The sequence below is a fragment of the Perca flavescens genome, chromosome 15 (genome assembly GCF_004354835.1).
Source record: "Perca flavescens isolate YP-PL-M2 chromosome 15, PFLA_1.0, whole genome shotgun sequence".
Lineage (NCBI taxonomy): Eukaryota > Metazoa > Chordata > Actinopteri > Perciformes > Percidae > Perca > Perca flavescens.
In genome coordinates this window covers 34057398-34073487 of record NC_041345.1, presented here as the reverse complement: position 1 = coordinate 34073487, position 16090 = coordinate 34057398, and the positions used below count along the sequence as shown (strand labels likewise).

General features: G+C 42.5%; 1 long non-coding RNA gene across 1 annotated transcript; it reads right to left on the bottom strand.

The window, feature by feature from the left end:
- Window positions 1–13062: 13062 nt before the first annotated feature.
- On the bottom strand, window positions 13063–14240 carry LOC114570431 (uncharacterized). Its single transcript, XR_003694507.1, has 5 exons — window positions 13926–14240; window positions 13733–13809; window positions 13528–13627; window positions 13268–13433; window positions 13063–13147 (listed from the first exon to the last, which is right to left on the bottom strand). It is a non-coding gene; the product is annotated as an uncharacterized LOC114570431 (long non-coding RNA).
- Window positions 14241–16090: the final 1850 nt, after the last annotated feature.

Here is a 16090-nt window from a genome sequence, read left to right as displayed (position 1 = left end):
GATGTACAGACGCAAAGCCTTAAAAAGAACCCCACCAGGATGTGGGCGTACCCAGGCTGTGAACAAAAAGAATAAAAACGCAAACAAAAAACGGAGGGTCTTCAAAAAGAAGAAAACGACCAGAAGTCGCAGAGCTCCGACCCGACTCTCCCTCATCTCCGCAAAAGACATATTCTAGAATAATCATGGCATTCATTCATAATCAGTCGGAAGAGTGTGTGAAAACAGAATTGGATCTGTTTACAGTTCCTTACACCCAGACATCTATCAAAAAATCATCATTTGTAGAAATTCCACCAATGTCTGCACTAACGGACTCGGGTCCTATTGAGTTTTTCATCGCTGCTAGCGGAGAAGATTATCTTGACCTTAACGATTCATATCTATACACACGTGTAAGAATTACAAATCCTGATGGCACATTGCTGGCTAATGACGCGAATGTGGGTTTTATAAACTACCCCGGATGTAGCCTCTTCTCCCAAGTAGATATACTGTTGGGTGATAGACTGATTACACAGTCTTCGAATACGTACCCATATCGAGGAATTATTGAGGTTTTACTGAATTATGGAAACGACACATTGGACACCCAGTTTAGTACGGGTCTATTTTGTAAGGACACTAGCGGAAAAATGGACGAGAGGTGGGGCTGAACCAAAGGGGTGCATACACCTCCGAAAGTCGTATTGTGGAGTTAATATCACCAGTGCACGCAGATTTGTTTTTTCAAGAAAAACTGATGTTAAATGGTGTAGACATGTCACTTAAATTCATCCGGTCAAAAGATGACTTTGTTCTTATGACCCCCGGAAATGTTCAATTCACTGTAAAAATAATGTCTGCCAGTCTGTTTGTAAAGAAAATATCGGTGTCTCCTACTGTGAGATTAGCACATAGCAGATCGCTACAACACACTAATGCTAAATATGCTATTGACAGAGTAGCCATAAAAACATTCTCCATACCGGCGGGTACACGCGTGTGCAACCAAGAGAATTTATTTATTGGACAGATACCTAAGTTTGTTGTCATAGCTTTCGTTGATAATGAAGCATACACCGGGTCGTATGCACGTAACCCCTTTAATTTCGGACACCATAACACAGAGTTTATAGGCCTATACGCGGACGGACAGCCTCACCCCGCACGCCCTTTTCAACCACATTTTCAAAGAGGGCAATATGTTCGTGAATATTACCAGATGGTGGAATCAACAGGTCGCCACTTAAAAGACAGACCATTGTCCATAACACGAGAGGATTTCGGGGACGGATATACTCTGTTCTGCTTTAATTTGGAACCTGATGGAGGGGGGTCCGGAAACGTTTCACTGGTTAAGACAGGCAATGTGAGATTGGAGGCCCGTTTCCGAAACCCACTCGCACGCACGGTGACGCTGATCTGTTATTCGGTTTTTGACTCTGTAATCGAGATATCTAACCGGAGACAAGTCCTGTTGGATCACTACTAATAACATGAATACAATTGAACTTACCAGCGTGCTTAGAAAAAGAATGAATGGGGAAGTAAATTTCTTGAGAGTCAAGCCTTGCGACCAACTTCCAAAAACCATCATTCGCATGCTGCCTGCGATGTTGGTGATAAATACTCATCCAAGTTATATGCCGGGTGAACTTTGGTTGGCTGTATACATTACCGAAAACAAACATGGTTTGTTCTTTGACAGTTTTGGTCATTCACCTACCGTTTTTCGTCGGGAAATCAATCATTTTCTCTTAAGAAACTGTGTGGAGGTGTACCATTCAGGGATCCAAGTGCAAAATAATTATTCTACAACCTGCGGTCAACATTGTGTTTTCTTTTTATGCCATATTCAGAAAAGAATTCCTTATGCAAATGTGTTGAGCCTGTACGGTACTAATCTTGTATGTAACGATACAATGGTCACTCATTTTGTTAGCAAAATACATCCTGATGTGTGTCATGATCAGAAATTTAAATGTGTGCAATGTGCATGTGCTGTATATAGGTAAAAGTCTTGGGCAATGATGTTTTTTTTTTTCAATAATAAAGAATGCGGAATATATCTATCTTACCATCTCTTTATTTTTTTATTTTTTTAAATACATGGAAAAACAGTAATGCAATAGGGCAAAATACCTGAATAGTTTTTGAAAAACAAATAGTGAAATACATTAAATATTTTCCCCATTTTACATTCAATAATGTCTTTTAGGTTTTCACGGTGGAGAAAAACACTTTTTTGGGTGTCAGTCATAGGCAATAGGAAAATAATGTAAAAGTAGTATTAAAATATAAAACAAACAATACGTAAAAATAGAAAAATAGGTAAAATACAATCATTAAATGTCTGTTGCATGGGGATAAGAGACTAACCGTCTTTTTAGGTTTTCACAGTAGGACATTTTCTCTGTGTCATAGCCATTAGGAAAATAATGTTAAAGTAGTATTAAAATATAAAACAACCAATACGTAGAAATAGAAAAATAGACAAAATACAATCATGAAATGTCTGTGCAGCATGAGGATGAAAAATAAATCAAAAACTAGCCCACCGCGTGCTGGTCAAGGGTGAAGCCAGGCGTACTGATCTAGGGATGAGCGGTGTGCTTGTACCTAACAACGAATGTTGCCTAAGGGGCACATCAAGACGAGCTGCCCTATGCCTGAACATGTCTGGCGACTGTGTATCAGTAACTGTGTGATGACTATTAGCAGCCACAGGGGACCGTGTTTTAAATCCAGTAACAGCACGACGTACAGCTGTGTTGGGAATTACGGATAGGGGTATGTTTAAGAGCGCTAATGTCTTTAAAAAAAACATTCCACCCCGCAGGTCTCGAAAGGTCTGAAACATTGTTAGGGGTTGTCACACTTTTCAGTAGATCATACAGATGGCTGCCTGTCACAGTCTTATCTTCAACAACGATTTCCCCATTATTTGTCCACGTGATGTGATCGGTGTTACGGGATAAAGCGGTGAGTATGTATTCAGCGTTGTGTTTATTCCTGGGTGGCATATGTGCCAATATCTCTGATCTTATTATATCGTCTTCTACGATTACGTCTTGTGACTCAACACCTGTGTCATCACCCTTAGATGCATCATGGGGTAGGGATAACGTAAGTACATTCTTCTCACGCGCCCCCAGTTTTACCAGATTTAGATACTTCTGCAAAACACTGGAATATTTTTTGGCTTTTTCGTATACGTCAATGTCAGTATATCACTCATGGCTCTGTCCAATTCGTTTTGCACAGACTGTCGCAAAGAGACGTTTTGAGTGTCTGTGGATTGATGATGCTGTAATGCTGCTAGCTGCTGTTGAGGCACCAGATACATTTTCTGCGTGTGTTCCATGTCAGTTCCTATTGATGAGACTAGCGATGAAAGGAATTGCAGCCCCCAGTAGTTGCAATAGAAAACCACCGGTTTGGGTAATTGCCTTTTTTTTTTTTAAATGTTTGACTTTTTTATCCGCGTTTAGTCTGATAACCTTCTTCTTCTTTTTCAACAACTTGTACTGAGTGCTAGACAGAGGTATATGCCCTCTTAAAACGTTCAAAGCTATCTCGCACAGTGCATTAAGAAAATCTGGACTAGCATTGTTCACAATAACGCCTCTAGCACGGGGTGCCGCCTTATGAAGAAGGTCCAGCAGAGCAAAGTTCCGTTGCATCCGGATTGACATTATTACACCCTCTGTTTTCTCTGGACATACACAGCCTGCCGTGGCGATATCAGATCTGTTCTGAGGCGTAAATTATCTGGAGTTTTGGATTTATAATCTATCATGAGATAGCCATACGTTGAACTTGTTGCATCGTTAAATGCCTCTAAAAAAAATCCGGACGTCCTAATAAACTCATCTGAATTTGATATCTAGGATTTTTAAACAAAAACATATAGTTAGTGTTCAAACTGATTGTACGACTGGACTTGCCTTGTATAAACAGATTCTGCACCAGATACAGTATATACAACTTAAGTTCCGATGGTGCACGTACTTTGTGAAAACATTTTGTACCTCCAAATTACCACTGGCTTGGTTCATAAGGTCATCGATTACTAGCAGATTATTCTTAGTAGGGGGGAGAAGTGCATCGTCGCATAGTGAGTCAGGGATATCTTTCACAAAATTTATATTCACTGTTTTAAGCAGCTGATCGTACAGTATATCGGCTGCCAGCAAGAGTAAATGTATAGGATTTTATCGATCTTGTGTGATATTACTTTTGATGAATTTTCAATAATATCTTTGACAAAATACGTTTTTCCGCAATTTGAGGGACCGCTAACAACTGCACTGAATGGATGCTGAAGCCGTCCATCAAAACCTGCAATAAGCTGGCTATTATTATTATTATTGTTATTAGTAGCCATAAGGGAGGGTTGTGAAATCACAGAGTACGCGATGTATTTTGTATACGACCTTCACTTTCTTGGTAACTGTGTCGTTTTTGAGATGAAACTGCTTTTTGTCGCGTTTTATGGTGAATGCACTAGTGGTCAGATGGTCTGTGGACTGGCGATTGGTCACAAAAGACTGTACAAGACCTATTAGCGACTCGTGTGTAACAACTTGTGCGTTCTGCGAGTTGAGGGTCACGCCTTTACACTTCACCTGAGTTTTTCCTTGAGCGGTTCGAAAAGCATAGCATTTCGGTCCCCCCGAAACAAATTCTGTTATATAATCCTCTGTAGGAGAACCACAAGCTTGTGCATGATTGAGCTCATCTGTCAACTCTCCAAGATATGGCCCCAGAGGGGGGACCCACTCATCTTTTTGCTTGTGAAAATGACGCTGTCTGTGTCACAATAAAGAATTCTGTCCTGCAGCTTATCCAGCAAACCGTACAACTCCATACGAGTATAGGCGCTGGTCATAGCCACGATGAACACATTCACATCTTTTACTCTGGACCCTTGACTCTCTGCATGGCGCCACTGAACAATGGCAACCTCTGGAGAGATAAATGAGAAGTGTTGAACGTCGATAGCATCGCTGAACATGAGCTGTGTGAAACGTTCTGGGGCGGTTATGAGCTCAGCTCGCAAAGCGAGCCCAAAGACTGTTAAGCAATAGCTTATTAAGACTTCTGACTGCCATGTTAACGGTTATCTTGTCAGACTCAAGTTGTATGCCCTCACGCTCGTAGTAGTCCTCTACGTACTTTTGTTTCTCATCTTCCGTTTTGATATGCCCTGGGTATCCGGAAGCCTGTTGCTTGAGTTTGAGAAATGTCTTAACATAGCCTTTAAAAAGCTGGTCAGATTTTTCCGGAAAATGCCAAACCTCCGAAATGGTGACTACGTGGTACCCCTTCTCCACGGCTTTGTTTAGTTCAAATGTCACCCACACACCGGACAGCTGTCTCTCCTGGTCGGTGTGACCGCAGTCGGTTGTCTGATTCAACTGCTCAGCACAGGTGCCACATAGTGGGAACATCAGCTTACCGTGACAGCGATAGGGGAGAACTGGGTGGTACAGGCCTCTACGGGGAGCCACAGTGCATTTCACAAGGCCAAAGTATGTTTCTAGGTCGTCAAAGTCACGGTGGATTATCTGAGGGTGACCGATGGGGTAGTCTCTTTGTGCCTGAACCATTGGATACAGACTTGTAAAGTCATAGTATCTGATTTTTTCATCACCTTCTGTCTTGTGATACAACTTAATTGCATTTGTTCGCCCTCCGAAGAGGGCTTCTCGGGGATTGAGACGCTCTGGTTTTTCATATGTTGACATGAACCTTTTAACGTCTGGATTATTGCTCACATCGCGCTTCCAATCACATTCCCACTTCACCACAACCGTTAGCCCATAGACAGTCTTCAGCGCTGACACTCTGTACTGAACTCTTTGAGCAGCTCGCCATGTGTTTTTTTATTTGTGAGAGGATTGATCTCGGCCTGTCCATAACACTTATCACAACCATGGAAGAAACATCCGTTAAATTCGTAACACGTATTTGTGGTGGGACAGTACCCATCAACAAAAAACGGCCCAAAGGCCTTTTCACCTCTGTTAAGAGCGTGTTGGATGTAGATGTTGTCTCTGGATGTTACATACTGGAGCCACTGTATTGAGATGTCTGAATACGTTTTGTTTTGCTTAACGTACGATCCCTCATAGGTTAGCGCCACAGTATCTCTGGGGATGAACAACGTTTTAAACACCCCCATGCATGATCCAGCCAGCGTCGTAAATGTAAAGGGGTCTAGACCTGTACAAGCAATGAACGCGTCCCTGTACATTTTACAGGCCTTAACCAGGACGGCCACATCGTTAATGCAATAGCGGGACAACTCTGCCTGAAAGTTGAACTGCTTGTGTTTAACAGTGTCGTACCATTCCATGAATGCTTTCTTAGACGGCTCAGTCATAGCGTCGTAGCCATAGAGAGCTGGTGCTGGATAGGGACCGATGTATTTCTCATTCTGTCGCGTATTGAAGGCGTGTGGGAAATGTCCTTTTAGCACGTCAGTGAAACCCATTGCTGCAGGGGTTTTAGCTAACGCCATCGGGAGAAAACTGAATGAGTCGATCCATCGCTGTTTGAATTTAGAGTCTATAATCACGATCACCCTTGAACCTCACATGATAATACTAGGACAGACACGCTGACTCACCAAATATTCCAAAACGACGTAGCTGTCAAAGCCTGAGGCGTTGTGGGCGATAAAGGTGTAGCCATTATATTTCTTTTTTCTGTAATGACTGATGAATAACTCCACACATTTCGTTGTTTCGAAGCAGTGTTTTTCACCTTTCATGTTCATAGTACATACATAATTAGCCTCGTGCCGGCTGTCACGGTACCTTGTTTCGAAATCGTAAAAGATGTACTTATCATTACTTTCAGCCTTTTCGAGGGGCTGTATGTAACACTCATGAGCTGAGTCAACTACATGCTCACTGCAATGGGGACATTTTGGCAGCCTACAGGTGTGTTTTTTGACACCCGGTAAGTCATGTGACAGGTGTCACAATATTTGAGTCTGTCACATGGTATGATGCGATGCTTTACATCAGGCTTTTTATGTTGATCAAAGCATTGCTTTGACTTGCATATGCGCTTGCAGTCGGAGCACCTGATAGTTTTCGCCGGTATATATGCAGTGAGACAGACATTACACCTCAGACTACAGCTGTGGTCCAGTGGCTTTTGATAGGCCTTGTAGCAAGTATTGCACACGTACTTAGAGCCAAAAAAAGAAGTTTTGTTCACAATGAGGTAGAAATGTTTACCGTGTAAATACAGCCATGCAGTTTTCACATGCTGTTCGTCATGCGTTTTGAAAATCTCTGGTTTTTTACGCCCGGCCGCGTGATGGAATATCACGATTTTCATATTCAAATGTCTCTGAAATCTGTCAACATCAGAGAACGATACCTTGTGCGTACATTCAAACCCGACATCCCTATATAGCTGCTTTGCATAATCTATCTTCTCGCTTTGAGTCACTCTTGCGTCTACATAATGAGCCAGACAGAGAGCGAAGCAAAGATTCTCGTTGTCATTGGTATTCATCGGATTGTATAGAGCATTACACTTATCAGTCAGGATTTCATCGTAGCATACGCCCCCCAGATCTAGTCGAGACCCACCAGACATATTGCGTGCTAGTGTCACAACGAATTCTAGCGAATCATCGGTCAATGAGGTGTCGTTACTTTGCATAGCGTCTGCAATTTGCTCCAGAAATTCATCTGTATTATATTTATCGTTTGAGCTCAGAACTGTTTGGATAGGTGCCGCTAAAGCAGGACCCCGTAGCTCTACATTTAAAACGCTATCCTGTGTTGCAGTGTCTAAGGCCCTGTCGATTAACCCTGTTAGAGTTCTGTGTACTTGGTCTGGTACGCTACCGATATTGCACAAATTGATATTTCGCAGGTCAACATCTTGGCGGAACTCTGTTGCATTAAAATGAGGAATCTCTCTGCATGATATTTTGGATGATACCCTAGACGAACGCCCCTCGCCACATTGCATCACGGCCTGCGGATTTCTAGGTGGCCCCATGTATGTACTGGTGGATGGCTGTGGATTTGTATAATCATCCGAACGTATACAACTTGACGATTGGACACTCGCAAAACATGTTTGACTAGTGTTATCAGGATTTGTTGGCCGGGAGGTTTTAACACAGTCCACAGGCCTGTCTGGACATGCTAACGGTGGGGTGTGATTTGATGGCTGATTGGTGACAAGGCTGACTGTTTCTTGGGGAAATGTAGCACCATTGGCAGCCGCGCGTCTATTGTTCAGTACATCTTGGAATTTGTTTCCCAGTTTTTTGCACAACTGAATATAAGCATTGTGATTACACTCAGCACGGCTATAGTCATCTGCACACAAAGCATCTACATTGGTTTCATCGTTGTGTACATGTCTTTGATCAGATTTTTTACGTTTTTTGGCGGGGATTTCCATTTTTGTTATTGAAATGTTTATTTTTTTTTATTTTTATTTTTTACAGACCCTTATGACTGCTTCACATCATTTTTGCTACTGTCTTCTGTAAATATGGCTATCAGCGGTGTTAGTAGTCTGGCGAGAGCTACTGCTCGCTGTAGATGCCGCGCCTCTGTCGTCTCGAGGTCTCTGCTGCGACTGTCTAACTGCAACCAAGGCAAGGCAGCTTTATTTATATAGCACATTTCAGCAACAGGGCAATTCAAAGTGTTTTACATAAAACATTAAAGAGCCGTTAGAAAACAATTAAAAAACAATAATAAACAAATTAAAAACATTAAAAGACAAGAATAAAATTGATAGTGCAGTATAAGAATAAAAGTTACAGTGCAGTATAAGAAATTAAAGTTAATAAAATAGATTATTTAAAGAAAAGCAACATCAAAAAGATAGGTCTTTAGCTTAGATTTAAAAGAACAGAGTTGCAGCGGACCTACAGGTTTCTGGGAGTTTGTTCCAGATATGTGGAGCATAAAAACTGAACGCTGCTTCCCCCTGTTTAGTTCTGACTCTGGGGACAACAAGTAGACCTGTCCCAGACCACCTGAGAGGTCTGGGTGGGTCATAATGTAGTAACAGATCAGGAATGTATTTTGGCCCTAAACCGTTTAGTGATTTATAAACCAGTAAAAGTATTTTGAAATCAATTCTTTGAGGCACTGGAAGCCAGTGTAGAGACTTCAGTACTGGAGTGATGTGATCCACTTTCTTGGTTTTAGTGAGGACTCGAGCAGCAGCGTTTTGAATCAGCTGCAGCTGTCTGATTGATTTTTTAGGGAGACCTGTAAAGACACTGTTACAGTAGTCAAGTCTACTGAAGATAAAAGCATGGACAAGTTTTTCCAGATCCTGCTGAGAGATAAGCCCTTTAACCCTTGATATATTTTTAAGGTGATAATAGGCTGATTTTTTAATTATGTTAATGTGGCTTTTAAAATTCAGGTCTGAGTCCATGACTACACCAAGATTTCTGGCTTTGTCGGTTGTTTTTAACATTGTCGTTTGAAGCTGAGCGCTGACTTTCAATCGTTCCTCTTTTGCTCCAAAAACAACCACCTCCGTTTTTTCTTCATTTAATTTAAGAAAGTTCTGGCACATCCAATCATTAACCTGTTCAATGCACATATTTAATTGTTGTATTGGGCTATAGTTCCCTGGCGTTAAGGTTATGTAAATTTGTGTGTCATCCGCATAACTATGGTAACTTATTTTGTTGTTTTCCATAATCTGAGACAGTGGAAGCATGTAGATGTTGAACAGAAGAGACCCCAGAACTGAGCCTTGGGGAACTCCGCACGTAGAGCTTGAGGGGAGGATCTTAGCTGAAGAGCCACATATTCAAAAGAAGCAAAATTTCCGTAAGATATTTGCGTACATTGGAATGAGACATTAAACAAAATGGCGACTCCACCTCCTTTCTTATTCACTCTATTCTCACTCATAAAACTGAAGTTAGGGGGGGCTGACTCAATGAGAACAGCAGCACTGTTGTTATGGTCCAACCAGGTTTCAGTTAAAAACATAAAATCAAGATTGTGGTTGATAATAAAATCATTGATTAAAAATGATTTTCCCGCCAAAGACCTAATGTTTAGTAGTGCTAGTGTTAGTGCGTTTTCATTTTTTGGGACAGACTCTGGCTGACGAGGAATGGATGCAAAATTTGCAAAGTTTGCAGTTCCGTGCTTATTCACCATTCTTTTTCTATTACCTATCACAACATAAATTGTGGAAGAATCTAATCGTAGGGCCCAGGCTTGTCTTGGAAAAAGTCCTGAGTGCTACTAGGCATGCAGCCTGGACCCGGCCCATATCAGTTAATGCTTGCTGCATTTTGCACACAAGCATCCTTATCAGTTTGGGGAGAAGGAATTAACTGCCGTCCTTGAGGGGGCAGAGGTGCCTGGCGTTTTACGATGGGAGAAGGAAGGGGGGCATACTTGGTTCCAGCATTTACCAGCTGCTTCATCTGGTCAGTGAACTCCAACATGGGGATGGGGGAAAGAGGGGAGAGCGACGTATCCTTAAAGAGGTCCTCAAAGTTTTCGTAGTTGTCAAAGGGGTTTGAGGAGTGGTGGACGGGTGAGAAGGAGGGTTGAGATTTCTCATCTCCGCTCTCTGGTCTCCCATGGTCAAATCTTTGCTCAGGTGGGGGCTGTGGTGGCTCACTGCCGCACTTTGTTGTGTCTTCCTCTTGTTTTGGTTCATCTTGTCTCGTGTCCTTGGCCAAGGGAGCAGATGGGTGGTGCAGAAAGTAAAGTAGGCTAGAGGTGAACAGCTTTACTCCTGGCTTGTTAAGGAATAGTCCATCTGCTTTAAAAAGATGTCTGCAGCCACAGAAAATGTTAAAATTGTCAATGAACTGCATAGAATGGTTGTTGGTACATGCAGTTGAAAGCCATCTGTTCAGTGCCAACAGTCTGCCGAAACTCTCAGCTCCTCCTCTGACTGGCGGTATAGGGCCGGTGACAAACACCTTTGCGTTTAGGGAGCTGACTGTGTTCAGCAGATTCATAAAGTCACGATTCAGCACTTCAGACTTTTGCTTTACAACATCATTTGACCCGATATGCAGTATAATGTTCTTCACAGTTGGGTGTGCTGCTACGATATCTGGGATTCTTTGGGCCAAGTCAGACACCATGTCTTTGGGAAAACAGAGTATTTTGGTGTTTTTACTGCTTTTTATATCTTTCACAGCAGAGTCACCCACAATCAGAGTTTGGGGCCCAGTCATTAGCTTTCCCTGTAGTTTTTTACTTTTAGAATTGCTATCAGTCCTTACCCTGCCGTGTGACGATGAGACGTAATCCAGGTCATGTCCAGGGTCCTGCAACAGAGGAGCAAATCTGTTCTTCACCTGCACACTCAGTTGTTGGGGAGGCATTTTGTTGCTGATTTTCCCTTTTGCAGCTGTCCACGACTGTGTCCTGCTAAGTACAGGGGTTGAAGAGGCACTCTGCCTGGGTGGTAATGCAGGCCAGCCGGTCGTATCACAAATCTCAGGGCGCTGTGTCCTGCCCGTTAGTCGTCCTCCCATTTCCCAGGAAAATGATTTACTCTTAGGCTTTGCACCAAAAGAGTTCCAGGGAGGACTACCACTTGTTGATTTATTATCCGTTCCACAGCCCTCCTGTTTCTTTGTGGTCTTGCTGGTGCTAGTTAGCCGTGTGTTAGCATGCTTTTGTCCATTGTTTTGGGTCACTGGTAAAGTGGTGTCATTTCCACATGATCCGTTCACTTCCGTATTTACTTCTAACCGGTAAATTTTGGTTTCCAGAACTGCAATCTTCTGAAGGAGTTTGTAGTAGTCCTCTATGGAGAAGGGTGGCATCTTGCTGCTAATTAGCTTTAGCTACAGTCACTTTAGGACAGGCTTGAGCTATTGGTAGGCCACTCTCACGCAGAAAAATGTTCAAATATGACAATAGCCTACTATGTCTACAAAAAATGTATAGTCCAGTGATTTATAAGTATCCAAGAGCCGCTGCTCATAGTTTCTCTCAGAGGAAAAGCAAGATTATCAGCAGAAATATGCAAGCAGAAGCAGGAGCAAGCAATAGAGCGTCTGCACTGTAAGAAGCAGGAAGCAGCCAAGGACGTAACTAGATCAAACAGACTTCTATTGGTGGTCTGCAATGCACCCGCTGCATTCACCAGACTATCGATGTGTTTTTGTAAATTATCAACTTTGGATTCTAGCTGGCGATGTATCGCATTTGACACTGTGTGTCGGCGTGAAGTATCGGCACAGAATTCGAAGAGTGCCTCCTCCTCAACTACTGTTATCTGTTCTGGACGGTTTATGTGATCAACTGCTTCAAGACTGCTGTTGATACTAGAACAATCCAATGCTTGACCACATTGAAATGCCTCATCAATATCTTCTGTATTTACAGAGACGTCTGATGTTGCATGAGCCTGTGGGATTACTTTAGCTTTGGGGCTCTGACTGATGGGGGTGTTTGGAATATAACACACACAATCACATTCTACATCACCCTCGTTCCCACGACACTGACAGGCTTCCTGCTCAGGTCTGTATCTGATGATTGTTTGTTTTCTCCTTCAAAGGGTGCCTATGAGATGATAAGAAAACACAGTTGGTCACACACGCACACACACACACACACACACACACACACACACACACACAAACACACACACCCTACAGGCACCCCACCATAAACCCAGTATCCTAGTAACCCTCCCTTCAAATGCTTGACCATCGCTGCAGACCCTCTTCAGCTCCGCTTTGAGGTAGCTACTGGATTGGGGCAATTACAACCCTGGGCATCACCGACACAGCTGTGTCCTGGAGCTCTGCCACATCCCCCATTGTAAAACTTGTTGATGCGCATCACGCTGTCTCTCTGGGAAATCTGATGCATCCAATGAGGGGGTGAACAACTCCTCTGACCCAGGATGCACACTCTGCAAATCTGCAACAGTGTTTAGCGTCTGAAAGCACATGGGTACCACGATTAATATATATATAAATATATATAAATATATATATATACATAAAGATTTCTATCGTGTTAGCGGAGTATATACTGCTAGATACAGAACATGGTACCTCTATAGTATACGCAGGGACCACGGCTATCCCAGTAGAAGCGGCCTCATCCAATGCAACGGTCAAGCATGCAGGTTTGAGCGGGAGAAGCACCTGAGGCTCCTGACACACACACACACACACACACACACACACACACACACACACACACACACACACACTTTATGAGAAAATTACGCCTTCTAAATATTACATGCTTATTTTTGTTTCTTATCAACTTACCCCAATAGTGGTCTTCCTTATTCTGCGAACGCGAGATGGCATGGGTATATCGTTGCTCCCAAATAGCTGCTGTGACTCACAGGGATGACGGAGTCTTCGGTTTTCAAAGCCTGGGTTTATCAAAACCCCTGCACCACATTGCCGCTTTTGTAGAGGTAGAGACGACCTATACAATAAGACAACGCATAACACAATGTATAAAAAAACAAAAAACAAATAACACCTAAACATTTTTTTATTTTTATTTTTTAGATAATTACCCTCTTTCAGCTTTCTTAGAGCGTTCAGATCGACTTCTTTTTCTTATTACACCGGTGGACTGATTTAAGAGTTGACTTATATTCTGTAATACTGGTCTCCCTACATAAAACCAGAACAATAAGGATACATGTAAAATCATATGATGACATAAAAGCACATTATGCAACAGTGTCTTGTCAATATATGTATGCATATATATTTTACCTTGTTGAAAATCATCGTCAGAGCTCCAAGAAGCATGACACCTAATCTTCGTAGAAGGCCCTATTGATGCAGACTAGCTAGATAAACATACATTGAACAATGTTTTTTTTAAACTCATGAAAATGCATTATATGAAATGGCATATCTTAGAATAGTGTTAAACATAACGCTGCTTTTTTTTAAATTTACTCACCCTTTGTAGACATGACTGTAAGATGTCTTCCTCTTGCTTTTCTCCACCAAACGAGTTAGAAAAGAAAAATACACCGTTGGTCTGGTTGAGAAGGATGAAGGAAAAACGATCGGACAAGCTAGCTAACAAATGCTAGCTAAAGACGTCAGGGAATAGAGGTCAGATAGACTGTTACAACGTCTTTTAAAAGCGGACAAACCACTCCCTGCGTGACGAGCTGTCACTCTAAACCTACCTCCACCTCTTCACCCCTTTAATCATAGGCTAACTCCACTTTTTTTAACACATCACATAAATCTAAATATATTACCTTCATACGCCCCCCTACGTAGATGCACCCCGCAACGACGACGTCAGCACGCACTCCGGTGGCAAGCACAAAGATTCCCCACCAAACTCCCTTACAGGAATACCTGATTTTAAAACTTCAACAAGCTGTGGCAGATCACACCGTACAGATACGGCTATGTTTCGCACGGATCTCCCTTCCATTCATTGGGCCCAGCGCCGGCCCGAGCCTTTTGGGGGCCCTAAGCAGAATTTGATTGGGGGGCCCCCCCCTCCCACCACGCGGAGTCACCTGTGCTTGACGATTATTGACACAAATGTCACGCTATAATGTGGCAGTGAGGTTTATGAACTACTGTCCCCCCGGGGCACAGATGCATAAGGACCCTCCCCCCCTATTCTATTTGGGCAAAAGTGGATGCAAACGGCGAGGGGGGGTCTGGGGGTGCTCCCCCAGAAAATTTTGAATTTGGTAGATGTGATTTCCTGTATCCTGGTGCATTTTGGGGATGGTCAGCTAGAGAAGGGCAATACCTAAATTTGTTCAGATTCATAGCCTTTTGCTTTTTGATTTATTAAGGTAGTGACTTCACCCAACTACTTCAGGGCTTCAGGGCCAAACAATACTGACATACTCTGTGTTAGTAGGAAGTAGGGCTGGGCGATATGGCCTCAAAAAAATCCCTGATTTTTTCACAAAGAATCTGATTCATGATTTAAATCGATCCCCCCCCACACACACACACTTAAAATTAATCTGCAGATGACAAATGACAAGATCTCACACACAAACACACACGCACACACACGGGACACGTATACCATTATGATTATTCATGCCAATTTTATGTAAATATTGGTTTGAGTGTTTTCCCTATCATTGTATTGGGGGCGCCCTCTGTGAAAGAGTGAAAAAATGATATTATGCTATATATTGAACAAACCTGTGAAACGACATTTTCCACAATAGAAACATGATTTAAATGAGAAAACGTACTGTTCTAGCTATAAAAATGGCAGAATCACCCACAGTGCAAGATATTTCAAAAACCGCTTCATACACGCTTCAAGGTGACGGCAATTAGTGGTTAACAGATATTCACAACAATCTATCTAAAATAACACCTTTTGGGAGTACCATTCATGATATATAGTAAAATATTGAAGTTGTGGGAAGTTTATATGGCTTAAACTGTATGTTTCATCCGTCCCCTATGCTGTTTCATGCGTCCCGACCAGGAGGGACGAATGAAACATGACGCACGCCCCACTTTTGCTGTAATAATTCCTGAACGGTTTTGTTCAAAGCTGAAAATGCAACTGTATTTGACAGAAGACAGGTGTAGGTTGCTAGTGACAAAATATTAGCTTTCAGTGCGATACGATCGCTTTGTAAATTACGTTTGATTAAAACGTGTTTCAACTGTCCCGGCTCTCCCCTATATAATAATGTTATATATTCAACAACCACTAAACGGATGCGTGAGATAAAGCTGTTTTCACACATACAGGTAATTCACTTCTCGTTCCTCAGTAAAAGTTCAATTCATTTTAACTTTAGTCGCGCAACCTTGCTCCTGTTTTCACCTGTTGCTGAGTAACGTACATTAACATGCCATGGTCTCATGAGTGTAGCATACCTGTAGCAAGCTCCTTCGTAGTAACTAACGATAAAAACAAACGTCGAAGAAGAGCTCCGTGCGAAAGAGTGCCGATTGCTAGTTGTTGTAAGCCGCTACAGACCTCCGTCACAGCTCGGTCGTATCAGCGGCTTTTAGCTAGTAGATGTGTTGAGCCGCATCAGAGTTCTTCAACACCGGGTCCGGTGCTCCATGGTGCTCCGTTAGGTAGGCGGTTGTTCAGTAATCCGAAAATAG